Source organism: Loxodonta africana, chromosome 3 (genome assembly GCF_030014295.1).
Source record: "Loxodonta africana isolate mLoxAfr1 chromosome 3, mLoxAfr1.hap2, whole genome shotgun sequence".
Classification (NCBI taxonomy): domain Eukaryota; kingdom Metazoa; phylum Chordata; class Mammalia; order Proboscidea; family Elephantidae; genus Loxodonta; species Loxodonta africana.
The window spans coordinates 148,754,158-148,765,291 of NC_087344.1; positions in this window are offsets into that span (position 1 = coordinate 148,754,158).

Below are 11,134 nucleotides of genomic sequence, written 5' to 3' on the forward strand. Positions count from 1 at the left end.
AAAAGAAAGAAAACAAAAATCCCCAGGGATCCCACCAGGATGGTGGCACAGACTGGGGAAGTGCTTCACAGCCTGTTAAGAGGAAGCAGAGATGGCACATGGAGCCAGACATTCTAGAGAAAGGAAGGGGAGGAGGTGAGAGAGAGGGAAGAAACCAAAAGAAGCCAAAAAAAAGCAATACCAGCAACAAAGAGATGGCACTGAACGAGCTGGCCAGTGTGGGCAGGGCAAATCCAAGAGGCAGGGAGCTGGGGCCTCCCAGCAGAGGCCAAGCAAGGGGTGAGGATCGGGGGTGGGAAAGCATGTATCACTGGTTACTGGGTGCTCTGTCTCCTGCTGGGAGCTCTGTGACACTGCTTTCTTATATAAAAAAAAACCTGCCAATTTCTGACAGGAGTCCAAGATGGTGAGCCTGTGCTGCATTAGCTAATAGGAGGCCTTCACTCCGTAGCTCTCGTTGCTCTCTGTTCTCGGTCAGTTTCTTATTCCATTTGGTGCTGGGTTGAGTTCTTTATCTCTTCATTTGATGCTTAGGGTTCCAGGATTGATGTTCGTCTCTGATTTACTTAGCTTTTTGGGTCTTTGCTGTGGAGGAACATCACAGTGCTTCTGTCTATAGTGCCGTGTTGGCTCCACTTGGATTGAAAATAAGGATTTTTACAGACTATCTGTTCTAGTCTCTGAGGAGAGTTTGAGGAGTGTTTCCAAAAGTGGAAAAGTGGGTACTGATCATGACTATGGGTCCCTATGCTTGTATCTGCTCTTGCCCAGGCCATTGTTCACATCTGGGTATGCAGTTCTTTGGGACTTCCAGAGGCAGTGACTTCATGACCCATAACTTGAGATTTTATAATACTTTTAATTCTCTGGAAAAGTGTGTACATGTGAACATTCATCCATAGGCACTCACTTCAGAGGAAGCTCTATATAATTATGTGAGTAAGATAACTTGTTCTGTGTTTTTTTCCAGCCTCTATTGACACCCAACCCAATGCTCACGAACAAAGTCTTCATGGCAGCAAGAAAGGAAGTTAGGCTGACCCACCAATTCTGAGTGCCACACAATGGTTAAATGGTTGGCTGCTAACCAAAATGTTGGTGGTTCGAACCCACCCAGCAACTCCATGGTAGAAAGACTTGGTGATCTGCTCCTGTAAAGACTGCAGGCTAGAAAACTCTATGGGGCAGATCTATTCTGTCACCTGAGGTTTCCCTGAGTAAAAAATTGAGTCGATGGCACCTAATACCACCACCACCAACAACAACAGCAACAACCTGCCAACAGCAGATAATGACGTTGAACCCCTGTCATGACATCATTTCTATGCAGGAAATAAGACACTTGTTGACAGATTGACACTATTGGGCTTCTTTATTACAGAGTGGGCAGTGATTTGGATGACTGTATTATAAGTGTGGGTTTGCCTTCCCTGCCCACAATAACTTCTGTTAGCCTCAGTACCTGAGGATTTAGTGCATTATTCATCATAAAATCCCATTCAACTTTTCTGTGACCAAGAAACTTACCTTACAGACTAACTTTAGAGCAAAAGAAATGACACAATGGACTCAGGCCAACAATATTGGGGTTACCATGTATCCCATCACCTAAAAATAGGGTGCATTCTAGAATGGTCTATTTAAGGCATCTGTTGGGAGAAAACACCTTGAGAGGGTGGGATGTTGTCCTTTGAGGTGTGGCTTATGCTCTGAACTTATAATCACTGTATGAGGCTATATTTCTATAGCCAGAATGTATGTGTTCAAGAATCAAGAATAGGGAGTGGAAGTGGAATCTCTCAGTATCTCACTGAATGAATCCTTTGCAAATTTATTGCTTCCCATTTTCACAACTGGGTGCCATGATGGTTTAGAAGTCTCACTAACCAAGGGAGACATGCTTCCACCAGGGAACACTACAATGGTTCTACTGAATTGAGTTTGAGACCATCACATGGCTATTTTGAGTCTTTTCGTGCTACTTATGAGGCCAAAGAAGGGAGTTAATGACATTAATCCTGATTATCAATGAAAAATGTGGCTGCTGCTACACAATTAGGCCAGGAATTTTCTAGGCCAGGAATAGTATGTGATATTTTGGTAGAGATCCAGAGTTATTTCTCCGTTTAATGAAACAAACCATTCTTTCACATTGATTGTGGTATGAAAATTATTGTACACATTTCCCACATAAGCAAGGATCTGCTATGAAATCTCCATTTTATTCCTTTGGTCCACTTCTCTTCAACCCTATTTTTATAAGTTGTTATAGCGTCTTATTAGCTGTAGGTTAATAATGCCCTTCTGTACTATTACTTGAGCCTTGGTGGTCCAAAGGTTAAGAGCTGGGCTGCTAACCAAAAAGTCAGCAGTTCAACACCACCAGCCACTTCTTGGAAACCTTATGGGGTATTTCCTTTCTGTCCTATAGGGTTGCTGAGTCAGAATTGACTCCAGAGCAATGGATTTTTTTTTTGTAATATTACTGGAGTCCCTCCACAATGCATCTGTCAGTTTGTCATGCTGTGGGGGCTTGCAGGTTTCTGTGATGCTGGAAGCTATGCCACCGGTATTCAAATATCAACACAGTCACCCATGGAAGATAGATATCAGCTGAGCTTCCAGTCTAAGATAGCCGAGGAAGAAGGACCCAGCTGTCTATTTCTGAAAAGAAATAGCCAGTGAAAACCTTATGAATAGCAGCAGAACAATGTCTGATGTAGTGCCAGAAGATGAACCGCTTAGGTTGGAAGGCACTCAAAAGACAACTGGGGAAGAGCTGCCTCTCAAAGTAGAGTCGACCTTAATGAGATGGGTGGGGTCAAGCTTTCAGGACCTTCATTTGCTGATGTAGCATGACTCAAAATGAGAAGAAACAGCTATAAACATCCATTAATAACTGGAACATGGAATGTATGAAGTATGAATCTAGGAAAATTGGAAATTGTCAAAAATGAAATGGAATGCATAAACATTGATATCCTAGGCATTAGTGTGCTGAAATGGATTGATATTGGCCATTTTGAATCAGACAATCATATAGCCTACTATGCTGGGAATGACAACTTGAAGAGGAATGGTGTTGCATTCATTGTCAAAAAGAACATCTCAAGATCTATCCTGAGGTACCAGGCTGTCAGCAATAGGGTAATATCCATATATATGCCTACAAGGAAGACCAGTTAATACAGCCATTATTCAAGTTTATACACCAACCACTAAGGCCAAATATGAAGAAACTGAAGATTTTTACCAACTTCTGCAGTCTGAAATTGATTAAACATGCAATCAAGATGCATTGATAATTACTGGTGATTGGAATGTGAAATTTGGAAACAAAGAAGAAGGGTTGGTAGTTGGAAAATATGGCCTTGGTGATAGAAACGATGCCGGAGATCACATGATAGAATTTTACAAGACCAATGACTTCTTCATTGCAAATACCTTTTTTCAACAACGTAAGTGATGACTGTACATGTGGACCTCACCAGATAGAATACACAGGAATCAAATCGACTACATTTGTGGAAAGAGACAATGGAAAAGCTCAATATCATCAGTCAGAACAAGGCCAGGGTTCGACTGTGGAACAGACCATCAATTGCTCATAAGCAAGTTCAAGTTGAAGCTGAAGAAAATTAGAACAAGTCCATAGAACCCAAAGTATGACCCTGAGTATATCCCATCTGAATTTAGAGACCATCTGAAGAATAGATTTGACACATGGAACTCTAATAATCAAAGACCAGACGAGTTGTGGAATGACATCAAAGACATCATACATGAAGAAAGCAAGAGGTCATTAAAAAAAAGAAAGAAAGATAAAAGTGGATGTCAGAAGAGACTCTGAAACTTGCTATTGGACGTCAAGTAGCTAAAGCAAATGGAAGAAATGATGAAATAAAAAAGCTGAACATAAGATTTCAAAGGGTGGCTCAAGAGGACAAAATAAAGTATTATAATGACATGTACAAAGACCTGGAGTTAGAAAACCAAGAGGGAAGAACAGCATTGGCATTTCTCAAGCTGAAAGAACTGAAGAAAAAATTTAAGCCTTGAGTTGCAATACTGAAGGATTCTATGGGGAAAATATTAAACGATGCAGGAAGCATCAGAAGAAGATGGAAGGAATATACAAAGTCACTATACCAAAAAGTATTGGTCAAAGTTCAACCATTTCAGGAGGTAGTATATGATCAGGAACCAATGGCACTGAGGGAAGAGGTCAAAGCTGCACTGAAGACATTGGTGAAAAACAAAAGTTCCAGGAATTGACAGAATACCAATTAAAATGTCTCAAGAAATGGATGCAGTACTGCAAGTACTCACTTGTTTATACCAAGAAATTTGGAAGACAGCTACCTGGCCAACCGAATGGAAGAGATCCATATTTATGCCTATTCCAAAGAAAGGTGATTCAACCGTATGCAGAAATTATCAAACAGTATCATTTATATCACACACAAGTAAAATTTTGCTGAAGATCTTTCAAAAGTGCAGCAGTACATTGACAGGGAACTGCCAAAAATTCAAGCCGGATTCAGAAGAGGATGTGGAATGAGGAATATCCATTGCTGATGTCAGATGGATCCTGGTTGAAAGCAGAGAACACCAGAAAGATGTTTACCTGCGTTTTATTGACTGCAAAGGCATTCACTGTGTGGGTTATAACAAATGATGGATAACATTTCAAAGAATGGGAATTCTAGAACACCTAATTATGCTCATGAGGAAACTGTACATAGGTCAAGAAGCAGTCGTTGGAACAGAACAAGGGGATACTATGTGGTTTAAAGTCAGGAAAGGTGTGCATCAGTGTTGTATCCTTTCCCTATATTTATTCAATCTGTATGCTGAGCAGATAACACTAGAAGCTGGGCTATATGAAGAACGGGGCATCAGGGTTGGAGGAAGACTCATTAACAGCCTGTGTTATACAGATGACACAACCTTGCTTGCTGAAAATGAAGAGGACTTGAAGCATTTACTTATGAAGATCAAAGACCACAACCTTCAGTATGGGTTACACCTCAAGCTAAAGAAATAAAAAATCCTCACAACTGAACCAATAAACAACATTATGATCAATGGATAAAAGATTGAAGTTGTCGAGGATTTCATTTTATTTGGATTCACAATCAACACCCATGGAAGCAGGAGCGAGGAAATCAAATGATGTATTGCATTAGGCAAATCTGCTGCAAAAGACCTCTTTAAAGTGCTCAAAAGCAAAGATGTGACTTTGAAGACTAATTAGTGCTCCTGACGCAAGCCATGGTGTTCTAAATTGCCTTACATGCATGCGCAAGCTGGACAAGCAATAAGGAAGAGCAAAGAAGAATTGAATCCTTTGAATTATGGTGTGGGTGAAGAATATTTAGTGTACCATGGACTGCCAAAAGAAGGAACAAATCTGTCTTGGAAGAAGTACAGCCAGAATGCTCTTTAGGAGGAAGCACGGTGAGACTATGTCTCCCGTACTTTGGACATGTTATCATAAGGAATCAGTCCCTGGAGAAAGGCATCATGCTTTGTAAAGTAGAGGGTCAACGAAAAAGAGGAAGACCCTCAAGGAGATGGATTAACACAGACATTGCAACATAACAACGATTGTGAGGATGGCGCAGGCCTGAGTAGTGTTTGGTTCTGTTGTACATAGCGTCACTATGAGCCGGAGCTGACTTGACTGCACCTAACAACAACAAACTGCAGTGCCTGGGTGGTGTAAATGTTTAATATGTTTGGATGCTGACCAAAAGGTTGGAGGTTTGAGTCCATGCAGAGGTCCCTCAGAAGAAGCCTGGTGAACTACTTCCAGAAATTCAACCATTGGAAATCCTATGGAACCCAAGTCTCCTCTGATATACATGGAGTTGCCATGAGTTGAAATTGACTCAGTGGCAACAGGTTATACTACCACCACCTCTTCTACTGGTTCTCCTCCTCCTTTGTCTTCTTTTGAATACTGAATTAGCCTTTCATAGATCCTTATGCCTCCATTCGTATTTTAGAACAAAATTTAAAGATGCTCAAAATATCCAGCTGGAATTTTAATGATATCCTTTATATTTATAGATTAATAAGAGGGGGAATTGATATTATCCCATCCCAGAGTATGGAATATCTCTCTACTTATTCAGATCTCCTTTGTTCTTTGTTAGAGCTTTAATTCTCTCTATATAGAGACCTGCTGTATTCCCGTTTAATTTCTGTTTAAATTAATTCCCGTATACTTAATAATGTTTTTCTTTTTTTTTCTATTATGAATGCTATCTTATTTTAAAATTCTGTTTCAGTAGATTTTTAGAGAAATGTTTATTTTTGTGGGTTGATTTTGTGTCTGGCAAGAATGCTGAACTCTCTAGTAGCGCTAATGAAAATCAACTGGACTGCACCCAACGATAGGGAATGTAAAGTGAATGGTCCCTCTATGGTGAAACTGGCAGAGATTCTTTTCTTAAAAGAGCCTTTTCCTCCTACCCAAACCCTGCAGCAACACTTCTCCTCGAGACTGTGGAAACAGTTTCCTAACACATTTCCAGACTCCTGCAGTTCCATTCTCTCTCTTGTGTGGCTATTGGAGTGATGGTTCTAAAGCCATTTCTAACTAAGCTTAAAAGCCTGTAGTAACTTCCCATTGCCCAAGCAAAAAAGAATAAGAATCCAGGAGCAATTTTCTTTTCACTCTCATTGTCAGTCTGTCTTTTCAGGTTCCCCAAGAGGCCTACCCCTCAATCCTCATATGGAATTTACTTTCCTAGCATATTAATTTGCTCATTTTGTTTCAAATGCATTCCCTTTGACATCTCTTTGTTGAAATTCTTGTGAAGTCTTTTAAGGGCCATACAAAATGCCATCTTCTTTATGAAGTCATGTGTATAACCTCCAAACATAATTAATACATGCTTTTCCTGAGTTCCCAAAATATGTTATTTGCACCAGTGGTATAGCGTTCATCACATACACATGAACTGGTCCATAATGTGATATTTGGGAAGCTTCCTATGTTTATGCAATCTAGCTCTGGACAGGCTTCAAAGCAATTAACAAGATTTTTATTTTACTGAGATTACATCTAAGGCTCTGCCTTATGCAATCTAGCTCTGGACAGGCTTCAAAGCAATTAACAAGATTTTTATTTTACTGAGATTACATCTAAGGCTCTGCCTTCTGGGAAGGTTAGATTCAGGGAAAAAAAAAAGGAAGGCACTATTGTTATTTCCACTTTTCACTTGAGGTAATAAAGTCACGTCTCTGGTTAATGATGGAAGAGGAATGAGCCAAAGTTCTATCAGATTTCAAAGCTTGTGAGGTTAATTTGCTCCAAACATTGCCCAGGTACTGTCAATCATAGAGACATTGATTTCAGAAATGTAATTTCATTTTAGTGTCTTTGTCAAAGACAGAGTCTAGGAACATTATCTAGCAGGGTCTAGCACGTTGCCTCTTAGGCAACTTACTGTTGCTGTTCTTAGTTGCTGTTGAGTTGACTGGGTTCATGATGTCCCCATGTGTACAGAGTAGAACTGCTCTATTAGGTTTTCAAGAAGCAGATCACCAGGCCTGTCTTGGTGGGCTAGTAATTGAACACTTAACCATTTGAGCCACCTAGGGACTCCTTCTTAAGCAATAAAAATTAAAAAAAAATTTTTTTTAATTTAATTATTTTTTTCTCTCGAAATGGCTTTGATAATTATTAGGTTTTCCCTATTTTGTTATCTTTCCTTCCCCCTGTCTTAGTTATCTGGTGCTGCTATAACAGAAGTAACATCAGTGGGTAGGTTAAGAAACAGAAATTTACTTTCTCACAATTTAGAAAGCCAGAAGCCTGAATTCAGGGTGATGCTCTAGAGGAAGACTTTCTCTCTGTTGGCTCTGGTGAAGGTCCTTGTCTCTTTTCAGCTTATGTTTCATGGTTCCTTGGTGATTGATCATTATGTGGCTTGGCAGCTATATTCTCCTATCCTGTGTTTTCTTGCTGCTTAATTAACACTGCCTCATTAACATAACAAAGAAAACACATTCCCAAATGGGATTATAACTACAGGTATAGGGGTTGGGATTTATAATATATATATTTTGGGGGACACAATTCAACCCATAACATTCCACCTTTTGGCCCCCCAAAATTCATGTCCTTCCCATAGGCAAGAGCAGCACCCTTCACTCCGCTTCCAAATATCTTAGTCTCAGTTCTCTACCAGAGCAAAACCAGTGAAGGATATATAAATAAATAAACAAACAAATATATATACACGTACATATATAAATTTACTTCAAAGACATGGCTCACACAATAGTAAGGAAATGGCTCACACAACTGTGGGGACTGGGACTGGCAAGTCCCAAGCCTGTGGGTCAAGTGACAAGCTGAAAATCTCTGCTGGCTCTCATGGTTGCAGGGGCTGACGTATCCAAAATCTGCTGGTCAGCAGTGTAGAGACTTCTCCAGGCTTATGTTGAAAGAACTTGAGGTCAGGCATGAGAAGCTTACAGAGCCAAGAAAGAGAGTAAGCTTTGTCAGAATATCTATTTATACACTGGAGGCAGGCCACACCCTGAAGGAAAACCCTCTTTCAACTGATTGGCTACTTACATCAGATTACAAAATGGGAGCTGATTACATAGCGTCTGCCAAACCACTGAGAATCATAGTTTAGCCAAGTTGACACAACATTAACCATCACGCCCTCTTTTAAGATAATGCCTCAGTGTCAGACATCTTTTATGTCTCATCTCACATTCTCTTGGACCATATTTTTGTTTTTGCTCCAACATTGCTGCAGAACCCAAGCTGCATTCAGATGTAGCCACACAGTGCCTTGTCTCAGCTGCACTATAAATCTCTTTCCTTTTGTTCTGGGGCTTCTCTGGTGCTGCCATATTTGATGCCTGGAGGAGACTATTCAGTCATTCTTAATAGTCTGAATAGTCATTCTGAATAGCATGAGCAAATGTGAGTTAACACAAAAACTGGGGCTACTCTTAACAATCAGTGTGGAAACCAGTTTACCAATACTCTCCTTTTCCGATTCTCTGATGGGAAAGTCTGAGGTGCATTCTCCAGAGTTCCTCAGAGAGTCCACAGCAGGAGTGAGCTCCAGGTGTCCAAGGTGTGACCATTTAATAACGTACTCTAGACTGACTTTTCCTCCTCTGTTTCACTCTTTCCTGTTCAAGTAAACTGCCCAGTTGCCTACAAGTTATTGGCTCAGGTTTTACTTTTTTTGAGAATCCAACCGCAGATGACTGATATAAAAATGGCCTAAGAAGCAGGCAATCAGACTGGGATTCTGGAATTGGAACACTACCCAGTTAGAGAGTGACATGTGGGATGTTGATAACTCCTATCTGTAGTAGTATCATAATTGTCTAGAAAGGGGTCAGAAAAAAATAATGGCACTTAAGCAAATTCGTCTCATTGCCTATTTTTAAAATAAGTTTTTATTGGAATGCAGCCATGTACATTTATTTATGTATTGTCTATAGACGCTTTTGTTGAATAGTTATGACAGAGACCATAGCAGCCTACAGATCCTAAAATATTTACTGTCTGATCCTCCATGCAAAAAGTTTGCAGACCCCCCAGCTAGATTATCTCCAGTGGTTAGTTTAGGGTAAGGTACAGAGGGCTGCTGAAGCATTGGCCCTTGAGTAGTATGGGGACAATTGAGAAGGACTGTGTAGTTGCTTTTATTAATGATTTTAGAAACCTTGAAAAAAATCGACTGTCTCAGGTTACCCAATTATTAATTCAAGATGTGCTATGAAAGTCAGAAAATATCTAGAATAGTGTCATGGATTGAATTATGTCTCCCTAAAAATATGTGTATCAACTTGGTTAGGCCATGATTTCCAGTATTGTGTGGTTGTCCTCCATTTTGTGATTGTAATTTTATGTTGAGAGGATTAGGGTGTGATTGTCACACCACCCTTACTCAGGTCACCTCCCTGATCCAAGGTAAAGGGAGTTCCCCTGGGGTGTGATCTGCACCACCTTTTATCTCTCAAGAGATAAAAGGGGGAAGCAAGCAGAGAGTTGGGGACCTCAAATCACCAAGAAAGCAGCACTGGGAGCAGAGTGCATCCTTTGGATCTGGGGTCCCTGCACTCGAGAAGCTCCTCGACCAGGGGAAGGTTGAGGACAAGGACCTTCCTCCAGAGCTGACAGAGAGAGAAAGCCTTCCCCTGGAGTCGATGCCCTGAATTTGGGCTTGTAACCTACTAGACCGTGAGAGAATAAATTTCTCTTTGTTAAAGCCATCCATTTGTGGTATTTCTGTTATAGCAACTCCAGATGACTAAGACAAATAGCAATTTAAAAAGACTATGATCTCCTATAGCCACAGAAAAACTGTGGTGAAAATCAGTCCCAGATATTAATTACAAGGGTAGCAAAGCTAATAAGAAAAGTGAGTAAGAAAATCCTCAAGAGATCTCATATGCCAAAACTATTATTTTTGTCAGGTGCCATCAGATTGATTTTAACTCACAGTGACCCCATAGGACAGAGTAGAACTGCCCCATAGGGTTTCTTGCCTGTAACCTTTACAGAAGTAGATTGCCAAGTCGTTCTCCTGTGGAGCTGCTGGGTGGGTTTGAACCTAGCTCTTAACTGTTGGTGCCACCAGGACTCATGACGCCAAAGTGAGGATCCTTGTAATGAAAGATTGGGGTCCACGTCCTGGGTTTGAAACATTTGGGTGGATGGATCTGCACCGCATAGGCAGCAGAAGAGGCTCTCTTCTTGAGGAGAGTAACATCCACTTATATGGATACCAGGTAAAGACCCACTGATGGCAGCTGATTCATGAGGTGATGCTTGTTCACCTCCAGGTTGTGCTCACCTCCCTCGTTGTACTCACACCAGCAGGGAAATGGAGTCTCCGCTTCAGAAAGAAATAAAGTCTCACCTAAAAAATTGTAAGGCTTCACTACTATGGGCTAGCAGGAATCAGAAAAACAGACGTGCGAGTGTACTGAGAATGTTAAATCAGGAAGGGTAGATAGAAGGAAACCGGAATTTATTGACACTAGATTAACCTGGGTGGCACTGGGTTTAGAGTAAACTGGTAGAGAAAGCTGATAGGGCTGTATTTACTAAAGCATGACTATTAACTAACTATGGATATTT